Consider the following 15,763-nt stretch of genomic DNA (forward strand, 5'->3'; position numbering starts at 1 on the left):
TATTAAGGAGTGCACCTGTTGTGATGAGCATCTGCTGATGTATGGAAGTACCAAATCATATATTGTACAACTGAATCTAATATTACACTGTATGTTAACTAACTGGAATTTAAATTAAAACTTTAAAGAAAGAATACAAAATGCTAACTTACAGTCCTTAATTTTTTTCAACAAACATTTATTACGTAACTTTTATATGGACAGGTCTGTTCTAAGCCTGAGAATACAGAAGTAGACGAAACAAAATATCTCTGATACTCTGTGTTTTACATGTATGGGAGAGAAAGAAAATAAGCAATAAATGGGTAAAATTCAGGTATGCCTTCTCTGTATTTGTCTTCCTCCTTTTGCTTCTCTATTCTGGGACCCCTACCCTTTTTTGACTGTTCTGCTACAGCAATGACATCTTTGCAGGTATTATCAGAAAACTGAAGCTATAACATATGTTTAGCCTTGAGGACTTAATCCTAAGGAGAGCTGCTAGCATAGAATGCTAGTGAGTTATAAATGCTCACTTCTAACACACAGAGCAAGTTGTTTCAATTAAGTATTTCTCTGAACTTGGCAGAAGCCCACCATCTTGACTGATTTGACTGCTTGAATACCTGATCATACTAATAAAAGCACCAAGGCCCTTGCTTTTATTTAAAAATAATAAGCCTTTTTCTTATATGAAAAAACTTGTTGCTTTAATGGCAAACTAAGATCTTACATTTAGGATTTACAATAAAATATTAAATTATAATATCTTTGGATAACTAGGGAAACTGCACTTTGGGAAAGTTCTAAGTTGGAATCAAGATAGAAAAAGAGTCCTCATATCTAATATTGTTTAAGGCTTCTGTACAGATTATCTATTTGGAATTTAGCCCCCAAATCCCATTTATGCTCTCACCTGCATCTCAGGAGATAATAGCCTGAAAACTAGATTTCCCCAAATTCCTATAACAGAGTTCTGGGTTAGAGATTGCCAGAAGAGGCATCATGCATGGCTCAAAGGTAGGAGAGAGGAAAGTCCAATCACTTGTTTCCTAGCTACAGTGGGCACGGGCCCCTGCAAATGCAGGGTTTTGCAAGCACCTCTATACATTTCCTCATGCATTTCCTAACTTCGTGCTGCGGGTTTGTGAAGTTCCTGCAATTTGCTGACACTGAATTTGGCAGAAAGCTGAAAGCTGCTGGTGAGGCTGAAATCTAGCAATGGCCTTCCTTGACCTTCTATACCCCCAGTTCTTCTAATGGTTGTAAAAACACCTAATTACCTATATTAAATCCACCTCTTGCTCAAGATAGAGTCGTTTCTGTTTTCCAAACTAAATCCTGAGTAATACAGCAGCCCATTCCACTTCCGTGTGCCTCTTTCTTGTTTTCTAAATCCCCAAATCATGATTAATTTGATTAATAGCCTTTGAACACAGAAGACACCCCCTCACACCCAGATTCCTGAACTGGAGACCTGAATCCCCAGAAAATTTAACCTTTAAGTAAATTGATTGGGAGCCCAATAGATCCTTTGAATCATAGAGAAAACAAACATTAACATGAGAAGTTATATTTCATTTCATTAGTACTGTGGCCATAAAATTCTGACAGTACGTAGGAACCTCTATGTATTAATATGTATGTGCAAGTACTAAGATGGCCTTTTTGAGAATAATGTATTTTGAGCATCTGATCAGATAATTAAATCTGCTAAACTTTAAAGGTCATATCACTACTAAAGGCCAATTTACTGAACATTCATAATACGCCTTACAATTTAGCATCTGTGTTAGTGTCCTAGGGTTGCCAAAACAAAGTACCATTAACTGAGTGACTTAACAGAAATTTATTGTCTCACAGAAGTCTGAGATTAAGGTATCAGCAGAGCCATGCTCCCTCTGATGGGAGCATGAAGGCACTAGGAAAAGATCTGCTCTTGGCCTCTCTCCTAACTTCTGCTGGTTTTCTGGCAATCTTTGTTACTCGGCTCATGGGCTATCACCCCAAGCCCTGCCTTCATCTTCACATGGTGTCTTCCTGGCGTGTATCTATCTCTGTGACCACATTTCTCCCTTGTTATAAGAACACCAGTCATATTGGATTAGGGCCCATCTTAATTATCTCATTTTAGCTTGATTATCTCTGTAAAGACCTACCTCCAAATAAGGTTATGTTCTGAGGTACTAGCAGTTAGAACTCTAACATATCTTTTTGGAGGAACACAATTCAATCCGTACCAGCATCCTTTAGAATTGCCTCTTGCTAGTGTCCTCAAGGCAAAACATCACCAATACATCACAAGCCACATTCTGAACCTAATAAAATCCTAACAAACAGAAGTAGAGCTTAGTCCTTTAAGTTTTCTTCCCATATGTCATTCAAGTGAAAAGATTGCCTGCCAACTCTAGATGACCTTGATCTTTTTTGTTTCATACTGTACATTTAGATCTTTTCTTTAATTATAAAAACAATATATGATCATAAAAATTCAAGCCATTTAGAAGTGAACAAACCAAATATCTTTTCCAGCCTCCTCTCCTCCCCACCTCAAATCCCATGTCACAGAAAGGTTCCATTCAGAGTACACTCCTCTAGATCTTTTTAATAGATGCACATATAAAACATTTTTCTCTTTTGTACTTACCTGAATTTTATAACGTGTCTGAATGAACACATATGGCTTACCTAAAAAAGAAAAAATAGAAGTTTCTAAAAATGAAGTGGAAATTTGATTCCAGGTTATCTGAAGTGTATCTCTAGAATTTTAGGTGAAAACCAGGAGAGAAATCCCTTAGTGAGGAGAAAGGCAACTTATTTGTTTGCATATTGCAATAAAGAAATGCCTCAAGTTCATTACCAGTTCAGTTATTATTTAATTGGGAAGGAACCAGCTAGTACAGTTTCTGGCACACAATAGCTGCTCAATAAATATTAATTAATTAATAAGACAAAAAAGTATTCTCCAGGAAACATCTTTTGGGACCAGAAAGTCTGGACTAGGAATCTGAGAGGGCACAGGTGGTGTTGTCATTGCTTCTTCCAAGGAACAGTTGGGAGTTTCAAAGAGAAAGGAGGCTATGTGAGGTTAAAGGCTGGCTATGCAGATGGTGTCAAAGAAGGAAATTTAGATTTCTGGACTGCAATCTAAACCACCAAAATGTAAGCTCTGGGCTAGAAATGCAGCACATGTGAATAGTACAGGGAAGCATATGTTTGTACAAAAATGAACTACTAATCTGAGTAAAAGGTCCTGAAAATGGAGCAGAAGATCTAGACACTAGCTGAAGCTTTGCCTCAATTAAGCATAATTAAACCAAATCTCTGGGCCACTTTCATCCAAGTCACTTTTTAAATGACAACACAATGTCCACAAAGCCTTCTAATCTTAATATTCAACATATCTGTAAAGGAAAGAGAAAAATTATAAAGTGACGTATGTATCCACCTACTAAGGAGACCTTGCTAGCACAACACGGAAGGAATTACAATAATGTCCAAGGTACCTGTCCACAAGACAATATTAACAATAGACTCACAGATAATTGCCACAGTCTCAGATGATTATACACCATCATGTAGAATGTGTGTAAAGAAAAAATAAATTTTGATATTCTTTCAAAGACAAATGAAACATTTGGGTTGTCTCAGACTTGGTAGGCAGTGGCAAAGAAATGGAATATAGTGGTTTATGTGAAGGAAAGAGAGGCAGAATTTCATTTAATGTAAATAAGACAAACACTTGCTTGGAGATTCTTAAATGTGAGGATAAAGACACTCAAAAGAATATAGGGATGAGGATAAGAGAAGAAATCAACTCTAATAATTCATTTGTTCCTTCATTCATTCAGCCTAGCTGGTATTCGAAACATTTAACAACTGGTCTGGTACAACCGAGCAGAGTGTACCCTTTAGCCAATCAGAAGAGATGTCAACTGTAAACAAATGGTATAAAGGCAGGAGGCACCTGGCGCACATATGCTGGCCACCCACCATCCCTCCATTCAGCAACTGACTACATACGAACAGTGTTTGTGTGTGTGTGTGTGTGTGCGCGTGCGTGTGTGTGTAAAAACTTATGGGACACTTTAAATCACATATCCTACCTTATGTGACATCCTCAGTCCAAATTATTGTTAATAAAATTGTAAGAGTACGTATTTTCTCTTCCAAGAAAAAGTTCTGAAATTTGCATTTAATTTAGAAACTCATTTTACTGTAAATATTTGGCTTAATCTTATGTTTGACTGGTTTCAAATATCTTTTATGCCATGTTTTGCTCATTCTTGGGTCATTGGAGTAAAGCATCCAATAGTTTTAAGTGTTTCTCTATACTTTGCATAAATGAGAATGAGTTTCTCTTGCTTTTACATAGGAAACGTAACTTGAATAGGTATTAAATTTGTGAAGCCTTGAAAGTTACCTCATAGATATTTGAAATCAATTCCCATTGTTCTTCAGCATTTATCATTCCTAAGAATTCTGAGCCGCCAGATTTTTACTCCTTTGTAGGAAAACATTATAGACATTAAGATTTTTCTCTTCATCTGAGTATATTTTACCAGTAAATATCTCAATGTGATTTTGTTTTAATTTTTTATTCCCTTTTTTCATTTTTATAGGTTCCCTTCAGGAAACATTTCTGCTTTTATGACTCTATTAATGCCTGTTTCTACTTCTCTGTCTATCCTTATGCTATTCTTTTCTTTTTCAAATGAGCTATAACTCTTATGAACAGTTTTCTAAGATATATATATATATATATTGTATATATGTGTATGTATATATACACACATGATACACATACACATACTTTTAGCCTCATAATTTACATATGCCCATAATTTTTAGCCTCAGCCTCTGAACCAGGCTATTTCCTTTCTTCCTTTCCCTGGTTCTGCCACAATTTTTCCATTAGTTTCATGTTGTGTGACAGATGTTGCTGAGGTGGTTGTTGCTGTTGTTTTCATCATCAAATGAGTAGAAGTCTGATCAGACATCATGTTTGTCAACAGACAGCTTTTTTTTTTTTTTTTTGGATTTCCCTGACTTTGTTCAGTATATGTTTGTGTGGTGATCAAATCCCCTCTTGGATCTAAAATGAAGGGCATGTTGATGTACCCAGTCATGGCTGGCAAGTGGTAGATTTGGGATGAAAACACAGCTCTTTTGACTTCATACTTTTTCCCAATGCTACAGCATAAGAAGAGTCAGATGTACTCAGATATGATAGATGAAACAGTGATGGCAATATTTACAAAGGCATGCCCATGTAGGTGCATATGTAAATAATTTACATAATTCATAATGACAGTCTTCCTATAATGTCTTTCTATAACAAAAGAGGATTCAAAATAACACAAAAATCAAAGATGATATAGTAAAAGATATTGTTACTGAGAGAGTATAAGCAGAAAGCTCCTTTCAGCTTATCCAGAGTAATCCAAAACGCACTATACATTGAAGGAAATTAAAGAACTTCTTTCATATTCGTAACATATGCTTGATAATCCTTCCCCCTCTGGCTTCCTTATTTGCCCTAAAAGAGCCCGTAGAGTTATATAATTGCAAAATGAAATGCAGCATGAAGAGTGATTTTCCATTTTATGCTATCCACTGATTAAGTGATCCAGTTTACAGCAATGTCAACAGTCATTAAGAAAAGTCAGAGACTAGATACTGTATAAAAACAGACTAAGCAAATGAATAAGTAGCTTAAATAGCTTTTAGAACTTGCCGATACTTAATAATGAGATTTTATAATGAAACTAAAAACTAAATCACCTGTAAACAATGATATTAGTGATGCACAAAACTACGGCACAGCCATGCATTTCCTATATGCCTTCTATGGTCCTTCAGGAGCAAGTCCTTTATATTACATATATTTACAGTCTTGACTCTGAGGGATCATTGTCATAGAACCGCCCTGAACTCTCCAATGTTATGGAGAAAAGTCTGGAAGTCACTCACATGATACCATAGCCCCACTCACCAGAATCTCGCTAAATATTTAATAAGCTTTTTAACAAATCGTTAAAAAGTCAGTTAGCAGAGGTCACCTGGGTGGCTCATTCAGTTAAGCGTCCTTTTTTTTTTAAGATTTAATCTATCTATCTATTTATTTATTTGACAGAGAGAGACAGACAGACAGAGACAAAGAGCACACACAGGAAGAAGCACACTCCCTGCCAAGCAGAGAGCCTGATGCAGGGCTTGATCCCAGGACCCTGAGATCACTGCCAAAGGCAGACATTTAACCAAATGGGCCCCTGGGTGCTCCATTAGCATCTAACTCTTGGTTTGGTCGTGATCTCAGGCTCCTAGGATGGAGTCCCAGGCTCAGCATGGAATCTGCTTGTCCCTCACCCTTTGCTCCTCCCCCCACTTGTGTTCTCTCTCTCTGTCTCTCTCTAAAATAAATAAATAAATAAAACCTTTTTTTAAAGAAAAGTGAGCATGACCTCATACTCTTTTTAGAAGTTTAAATCCAAGTCTCTGTCATTTAATTGTAGAAAGATAACTGCATTTTCATATGACTCAGTCACCTAACAACCTATCAATAATTCACTTCTCAATTCTAAGATTATTTAGTTTATGCTTTTTCATTTGAATAAAAACAAAATAATTCAAAGAAATCACCCCCCAAGATTATATAGGCAAAAATCACTTGGCTTCAGATCCACTGATTTTTTAATTACCTTTTTAATTAAATTTTATTTTAGCTAACACACAATGTTATATTAGTTTCAGATGTACAACATAGTGATTCAACAACTCTATATGTTATGTTGTGCTCCCCACACATGTAGCTACCAGCTGCCACCATACCACACTATTATAATACCATTGACTATATTCCCTATGCTGTACCTTTCATTCCTGTGACTTATTTATTCCATAGCCTTATCTCCCACTGCCCTTTCCCCATTTTGCCCATCCCCCACTCCCCTCCCCTTTGATAACCATCACTTTGTTCTCTGATTTTATAGGTTCTCTGATTCTTTTTGTTTTGTTTTTTAGATTCCACATATAAAGGAAATAATATAGTATTTGTCCTTCTCTGACTTATTTCACTTAGCACAGTATCCTCTACATCCACCCAATGTCATTATTGCAAATGTAAGATCTCATTCTTTTTATGGCTGTGTAGTATTCCTCTGTGTGTGTGTGTGTGTGTGTGTGTGTGTGTGTGTGTGTGTGTGTCTGTGGTGTGTGTACCACATCTTTATCCATTTATCTATCAATTGACACTGTGGCTGTGGCTGTTCTCGTATCTTGGCTATTGTAAATAATGCTGTAATAAACATAGGAGTGGGTTTATCTTTTTGAATTAGTGTTTTTCTTTCCTTTAGGTAAATACTCAGTAGTGGAATTATTGGATCATATGGTAATTCTATTTTTAATTTTTTGAGGAAACTCCATACTGTTTTCCACAGTGGCATATGAATTCACATTCCCCATTAACAGTGCACGAGGGTTCCTTTTTCTCCATGTCCTCAACAACACTTGTTATTTCTTGTTTTTTTTACTTTAACTATTCTGGCAGGTGTAAGGTAATGTCTCATTGTGGTTTTGATTTCCATTTCTCTGATACTAGTAATGTTAATTATCTTTTCATGTGTCTGTTGGCCATCTTTGTATCTTCTTTGGAAAAATGTCTGTTCAGGTCCTCTGCCCATTTTTTAATCAGATTATTTGGGGGTTTGGGTGTTGAGGTGTGTAAGTTCTTTATATATCTTGAATATTAACCCCTTATCAGATATATCATTTACAAATATCTTCTTCCACCCAGTAGGTTGCCTCTTTGTTTTGTTGATGGTTTCCTTTGTGGTGCATAATTCCTCTTAAATCATGAAATGAAGGAAAGTTTCATCATCTAGCAACATGAGGAAAGGATCTGGGACTGTCGGAAATCTCGGCAGTTGTCTTTTGATAACCACTTCTTTGTTGAGAAGCCATAGCCATTTTTCTGTATTTGATTCTCTCTCCTTGAACTGAGTATGACTGAGGGACTCCTTCCTGACATTACTACCCATCATTTGGGTGGTGACCCCATCTTATTAGTGAGAAGTCATGCCAAGCAAAACCCTGATACCTGCTGATTTCCTATTTGTATAACCATATTACTATTTGAGCCCCATCAGAGCCACTTCCAAATATTATTGATCTATAGCGAGAAAAGAAGCTGCAAGTGGCATGGCCCTCACTATTGATTCTTCCTTTATCCATGAAATTTATTCATCTTACCAGGATTTTCACTTTAGATGCAGTGAGTCCTTTTCACTTACAAATTCAGGTGTTTTTTTCCAGTGAGTAAAAAAATTTTTAAGTAACTTATTTTCCATCTTTCCTGATCTCTTTAAATGGCATTTATTTGTATTTTTACTATCTTTTCTCTTTTCCATCCCCATCATTTTTCTATCATCTTTACATTTTCATATCCTTTTCTACTATATTCCAAGAAGGCACTTAAATTGTGTTCTGCATATCTTACACAATTTCCTAAAATCCCTTTTGCCTTCTGCATTCCTAATTCTGATTTTAAATCTGAAGTTATGTTTTTGATTTAATGAAACTCTAATCCACATCTTTATTTCTGCATGCCTTTCAAAAAACTCTTTTGAGGCACCTGGGTGGCTCAGTTAGTTAAGCATCCCACTCTTGGCTTTGGCTCAGGTCATGATCTCAGAGTCCTGGGACTGAGCCCCATGTCAGGCGGGCTCTGCGCTCAGAGTGGAATCTGCTTGAGATTCTCTCTCCCTCTCCCTCTCCCTCTCCCCTGCCCCTCCCCCCACTCTCTCTCAAATTAGTTAATTCTTTAAAAAAAAAAAACTGGGGAGGTACTGTATGGTGACTAATATAAAAAAATAAAAATTATTTTAAAAATAATAAAATAAATAAATAAAAAATACTCTAGAAAATCCAAAACAAAAACAAAAAAAGCTCTTTTGTTCATCTCAATTGACTTTCTCATTATATTATTTTAACCTTTCAACAAAAAGTTGACGTAACACTACAAATTCAGTTAATTCCATAAGCAGATGCTACCAAATACTTTATAAATCCTATAACAAATCTTATCCTAAAGCAAATCTTTAAAAGTTTATACTTCTGAATTTTTCATGTCTTTGTTTTGCCATCCTATTTTTTCGAGGCATCCCATACTGGTTTTCCTTTATCTGCTCATGCGGGAATTAGAAAAGGTCTACTAAGGCCTAGGTTTTCTCTCATTGCACATCTGATTGTTGTTGGAATTTTTTCAATCTTAAGCATGAATGCTGCTTTACATGGCTTTACATCACAGTTCAGTGAACCAACGGCACCCGTAGCAAGGAAAATTCATGCGTCATTTCTTCCTTGTGTTTGGTTACACAGCTGTGATAGAGGCCAGCTTTCTCTTCTTGAGAGCTTTATGCTTAGTCTGGCCTCTGCACCAATCACATGGTTTGGATCTCACAGGTCTCCCTCCTGGATTTTCTGCTGGGTGCAAAAGCCCTGCTGTACTACCAGGCTTTCCTTGATTTAACTACTGATAGATCCTGGGGCTTCTTTCAAGTGTTGTTACCCCAATACAGAAAGGTTTGTACCCTTTCTAGATGCAGGCTCACCCTTTCTCTCCAATAAATGGCATATAAATGAATTTCTTCCAACTGCTACTATCTTAGAAAAAAGTGTTAGTGAGTCAGCCTTTAGTTTTTCCTCACCTTTAATCCTTTCTTACTTCCCAAAGCTAGAACAATTTGCCCGTTCTGAATTTATTCAATCTCCTAATCTTTACTGATGGTTACTTATCCCACCCTACCAACCAATCACAGACTCTCAAGACCCCTTTCCTGTAATACCCTCAATGCTGACACACATACACCACACATAAATGCACATACACACTTATACACATAGTTACATATAATTCCATTAAAGTCAAGAACACGATAAGCATATTTTATCACAATTAATTATCATTGTTCTGGAAAGTCAATGCAATTAGGTGGGAAAACAAGACCAGCAATATAAATATTTGTAAGAAAGAGGTCAAAATATTTTACATAATAAGTCTACAAATGCAAAAAAATCAATGGTAAAACTATAGGAACTGGTAAGAATATATTAAAATCACAATTCATTGCTGAGTAGAACACATTTTAAAAACAGGATGAATATTTTGACTTTCATTTAATTGTATGAAATGCTGTCTGTGCAAATGTGCACATTTGTGTGCGTGTATATGCATACACACATGTGGGTATGTGTGTAAGGATGAGGATATTAAAATGTCAACAGTGGTTATTTCTTTGGGTGATAAGATTACAAATGCTTGTTTTTTCCTTATCTATATTTTCCAAATTTTCTATAGTGAACATGTATTGTTTTTATAATAAAAAGATAAGTGTTAAAATGATGCAATGACATAATGAATGCTACAGTGCCAACTATATTAGTTGCTCTTATCCTATGATTCACCTTAGTGAATATTTAGGAATGTTAAGAAAGCCATTCTTAAAATTATAATTCATGTCAAAATGATTATGTCTTATGATTTAGGACCTTTAACAAAGCACATCTGAAGAATAAATCCAGGCAAGCATAAGAACAACCTGGAAAATGAAAACAAGAGCAAAGGACTAAAATCCTTCACAAAGACCTTGTAGGTTGATATATAATGAGATTCAGGTTTTAATAATAGAAAAATTTCAATACAAAATGTATATATTAATGTCAAGTTGGGATGAAGTGCAAATAAGACCAGCAACTCTGTAGTATTATCTCTTCTGTCTTCTAGATTCCCTTTCTCACTTGTCCCTCAATAGCCTGGGAAAATGCCACACATCCTGAGTGTTCAACAAATATTTATAAAGATAAATGGTAAAGTTACTTTTTAAGGGTTATCCAGCTATTTGCCATGGCTAACGCTAGGACAGACACCTAGTGGAAAGTTCTCCAAATACAGATTCCAATTTTAAGTTAGCAAATATTTGTCAAAGTATACCAAGTGGTCTAGGTACTTACATATACTTGAACTAATTTAATTTCCTAAGAGATAAATATTTTTTTCTCAGGTTAGATATGAAGACACTTAGGCTCTTTAAAGTGAAAGGTCTTGCTCACAGGAAAGAACAAGATGGGTAATGTGCCATCTAACAATTGAACAAATAGAGGCGGGGGGGAACTGCTTGCTATTGATACCTGATAAGGGGTTTTATTTGATGTTAGAATGAAAGTGGTAAGTATCTTTATGAAGCAAGGCTTAAGAACTATGTTGGATACCAAGGACACACTGGTTCTTAAAAAGTACAAACCCTGTGTTTATCTTCATGGTGCTTACAGTCTAGTTGGAAAAAACAAGCTTTAGGTCAACAATCTCATTAGAACCTATGTTAAATAGTGAAAAGGACTATAACAGAAAAGCATAAATGTATCAGAGTTGTACAGGTGAAGAAAGCAGCTAAGATTATTCCAGGTAGATGGCACAACTATCCGAAGGCTCTGAGACACCAAAGAAAGAAAGAAAAAAAAAAAAAGCCCTGATAATCCAAGAGAATAAACAAGAGCCAGCCAGGGTAAGTGGATAGGGACCAAAAGCAGATAGTAGCAATAGATGAGGCTGGAAGGTAGGCAGAGCCAGAATGAACTTGTAAGGAGTGTTAAGGATTATTTTTTATCTTTATCCAAGGAGCAAAGTGAGGCCAAAGAGTGGTTTTAAATAAAGGAGTGGCACAGCACAATTTTTCTTTTTAAAAGACTGCATTGCCTACACTGTGGAGAAGAGTCAAGTGAGGCAAAAGTAAATGTGGTGTAGTGGATAAGTGACATGTGCTGCCTTGTAATTTCCTTCTCAGTTAACAAGTCCCCAAAATGCCTTTAAGATATGTCCCCTGTGACATTCTTAGCTATGTAGTGTAAGTGGGATTTATCTCCCTTCGATTCTAAGGGTGAGTCTCCAATCAGCAAAATCCATCCCTCTGACTACAGTGACTACTTCAAGGAAGGTCACATGACCCAAATTGGGTAAATGAAAAAAAAAAAAAGGACTGCTGGAAAAGCAGCTTTGTCACTATTCTATACAAGCTTCTGGGAGAAATGTTTTCTCTTCCTAACCATCATGAACAAGGAAGCATAAGGACCTAGAACCTCCTAACAGCCCCCTTATTTGACAAGATGATCCAATTTTAGGAGGAAGATAACACCATACAAAGTAAAGAGGAAAAATTGAAAGAAACCAAAATTTTGGCAACATTGGCAACATTCTAAATCAAGTCTTGCCTGAAGCTTACCCTAACTCTGGCCTTTTCAATATAATAAGCCAATAAAAGTCTTTAATTGTTTAAGCTGTTTTCTATTATTTATACCCAAAAACAAACAAACAAACAAAATTCCTTGTGGAGGTATCTCTTAGAAGGCTGTACTCAGGGTAGAGATACCATTAGCATGAGCTAGGGCTCTAGCGGTAAACATGGATAAATGTGATGAATTTGAAATTTATTTAAGAGATATACTCAAAAGAATTGGTAAGAAGTTTGAGAGAGAAAGAGGTATGAAGGATGACTGCTAGGTTTCTGGATGATAAACAGTGGTAAACAATTCAGGACCATGGAAGAGAGAGCAAACTTTAGGTTGGGTTCAGGGTCAGGGGAGGCAAGTATAGCTGTGCACACCTTAAGTCTGAAGATCCTGTGAGCTATCTAAGTAGAAATGTCATAGGTAGTTGGACATACAAAGCACACGAGAAAGGAGTAATAAAATCGTACTATATTACAAGCTTCGTCTGCCTCCATTTCTCACTTTTCTTCAAAGAGATGCAAAAGAGCAAGTCTATACAATATCTTATAGTCAGCCTATTCTCAGTCTCTGAAATGATAGAAGAGGGAGGTGATATTCTTTAGGGAGCAAAGGAAGTCTTTCCTATTCCACAAAAAATGACAGAAATGCTAAGGAAAGTAGGAACTGGGTATGAGCCATACATCTTCAGTAAATGGAGTGCAACATGGAAGGCAAAAAACAAAACAAAACAAAACCTGAATGCATTAGTAAATTGATAATTCAGAAGAGAAAAGAGTTTCAGCTAGTAACAGTATTAAAAAGTCTACCTATCCCATTAAAACACTGTGATGTATGTGAGGTCTGAACATGCTCAAGCAGGGGTAAAAATGGGCTGAGTCTTGCTTGCCAAAGAAATGGGCTTTGTGAATCCTAGGGAAGTAGACTCCATGTACAATGGGGGAGGAGGGGCTTAAACAGCCATAGATGGAGTGGTGTCTATGTGTTTCTCATTTCTTTATATCCAAAGCCATGACATTTTGATGTGGAAAGTGGGAAGGAATATATGAGTTTCAAGGTGATACAATCTTCAAAGCAGCATTTCTGGACCCTGGGCTTTCTCTCTAATAATGCAATTCATTTAAGGAATTAAATAATAATTTTTCTATATTCAAAGAAAGAAGGTATTATTTCCATGGTCAGAAAATATTTGATATTTGGTATTTGATGGAAATAAATGGATTGGCTATCTTAATTGCATGACAGAAGACAAATTCCCTTTGACAGAGGAAAAGATACCCACATAAAGAGAACAATCTAAAACTAAAAACAACGGGAATGAGATTGCAATGGAAAAAAATAAAAGAAGCAAAGTGCAACCGAGGAATTAAAATCAATTTGGATGCAGTTAGGGGCAGGAAAACTGAACCAACACTGCAAAGACAAACTTGAAAAGTTGCATAAGTATTGAAAGGACAAAAAACAAAGACATGAAAACTGAAAATATGAGCACATGGGGAAGGCAAGCCAAAGAAACCAAGTCTAATGTAAGGAAAAGGAATGATTTCAAAGGATCTCTAAAGGTTCACAAAAATCGAGAAAAAGCTGGAAAAACAAGTTTAAAAATAGACAGGAACCAAGCGAGCTCCAGAAGGTAAAGATGCAGAAACTCTGGCAACCTGTGGACAAAAGAAACTCTAGGGCACAGACTACAAGGGACCACTACTCATTGGTTCTGTGCCACTTGCTCAAGCTTCAGCTCAGGAGACAGCATCCAACTGTCATGACACATGACTTAAGAATAAAATAATATTTCCAGGATCTTTAAATAAGTTCTATTAAACTGTAAGCTCTTTAAAGGTCAAGACCAAATATATGTACAGTATATGTACAATAAACAGTCCCACCAGGCTACTCAATAAATGCTTAATAAATGAATGAATGAATATCTAACCATGTGAACACTAAATAGACTATACTTATATGGACATCTTTTTAGATAAATTAATGCCACAAAATCAAAAATCATTCCTTCACCACTGTCTCCATTCAATCATTCACAAATGCCCACTGCTTTAATTTCTTAGAGTTCTCTCAGTTCCACCCTTCTCTCCATCCACATTTCCATGACCTCAGTTTAGGCCTTTAGCCTTACTCACCTTACTCACCTTAACTGTGGCAATGAATGTGATAATTGGTCCTCAGGTATGCATATATGGTCAATTAATTTATGATAAAGGAGCCAAGAATACACAATGGGAAAAAGACAGTCTCTTCAATAACTGGTGCTGGGGAAACTGGACAGCCACATGCAAAAGAATAAAACTGGACTACTATCTTACACTACACACAAAAATTAACTCAAAATGGAAAAGACCTGAATGTAAGGCCTAAAACCATAAAATTCTTAGACGACATAGCTCCTTGACATTGGTCTTGGCAATGATTTTTTAGATCTGACACTAAAAGCAAAGGCAACAAAAGCACAAATAAATAAATGGGACTACATCAAACTAAAAAGCTTCTGCACAGCAAAGGATATCATCAACAAAATGAAAATATAACCTAATGAATGAAAGAAAATATCTGCAATTCATACATTTCATAAGGGGTTAAAATCCAACATACATAAAGAACTCATATCTCAAAGCGAAAAAACAATCTAATTTAAAAGTGGACAAAAGATCTAAATAGACATTTTTCCAAGGAAGACATAGAGGTTGGCAACAGGTACATAAAAAGATGCTCAACATCACTAACCATCAGGAAAATACAAATCAAAACCACAATGAGATATCACCTCACACTTGTTAGAATGGCGATTATGAAAAAGACAAGCAATGAGTGTTGGTGAGGATGTGGAGAAAAAGGAACCCTTGTGCACTATCGGTTGAAATGTAAATTGGTAAGCCACTATGAAAAAAACAGTATGGAGGTTCCTTAAAAAATAAATAATAGAACTACCATTTGATCTAGCAATTCCACTTCTGGGTATATATCCAAAGAAAACAAAAATTGGAGAGCCTGGGTAGTTCAGTCAGTTAAGCATCTGACTCATGGTTTCAGCTAAGGTCATGATATCATGGGTCACGAGATCAAGCCCCATGTCAGTCTCCACACTCAGCAGGGAGTCTGCTTGAAGATTCTTTCCCTCTGCCCTGCCCCCCGCACATGCTTACACACTCTCTAATAAATAAATAAATCTTAAACAAAACAAAATACTGAGTCAAAGAGATATATGCGTCTCCATGCTCACTGCAGCATTATTTACAATAGCCAAGATATGGAAACAACCTAAGTACGCATAGACAGATGAATAAGTAAAGGAAATGTGGTTTAAATATATAATAGAATATTATCCAGCCATTAAAAAAGAATGAAATCTTGCCATTTGCAATAGCTGGATCTTGAGAGCACTATATTAAGTAAAATAAGTCAGACAGAAAAAGACAAATACCATATGATCTCACTTATGTGTAGAATTTTTTAAAAAACAAAGTAAGTTTATAGATATAGAAACAGATTT

At 36.1% G+C, this 15,763-nt stretch overlaps 1 protein-coding gene across 8 annotated transcripts in view; it reads right to left on the reverse strand.

The window, feature by feature from the left end:
- The window catches only part of PLPPR1 (phospholipid phosphatase related 1), a 578,428-nt gene that overhangs the window by 410,250 nt on the left and 152,415 nt on the right, over positions 1-15,763 (reverse strand). For 6 of the 8 annotated variants that reach the window (XM_087869513.1, XM_087869509.1, XM_087869514.1 and 3 more), the window contains one exon: positions 2,627-2,667. The exons of the other annotated variants lie outside the window; for them this stretch is intronic. The gene's annotated coding sequence lies outside the window, so the exon portion shown is untranslated. The remainder of the gene's footprint in view (positions 1-2,626; positions 2,668-15,763) is intronic. 8 annotated transcript variants of the gene reach the window in all.

This window comes from Ursus americanus, chromosome 18, assembly GCF_024610735.1.
Source record: "Ursus americanus isolate L20-20 chromosome 18, mUrsAme1.1.p, whole genome shotgun sequence".
Classification (NCBI taxonomy): domain Eukaryota; kingdom Metazoa; phylum Chordata; class Mammalia; order Carnivora; family Ursidae; genus Ursus; species Ursus americanus.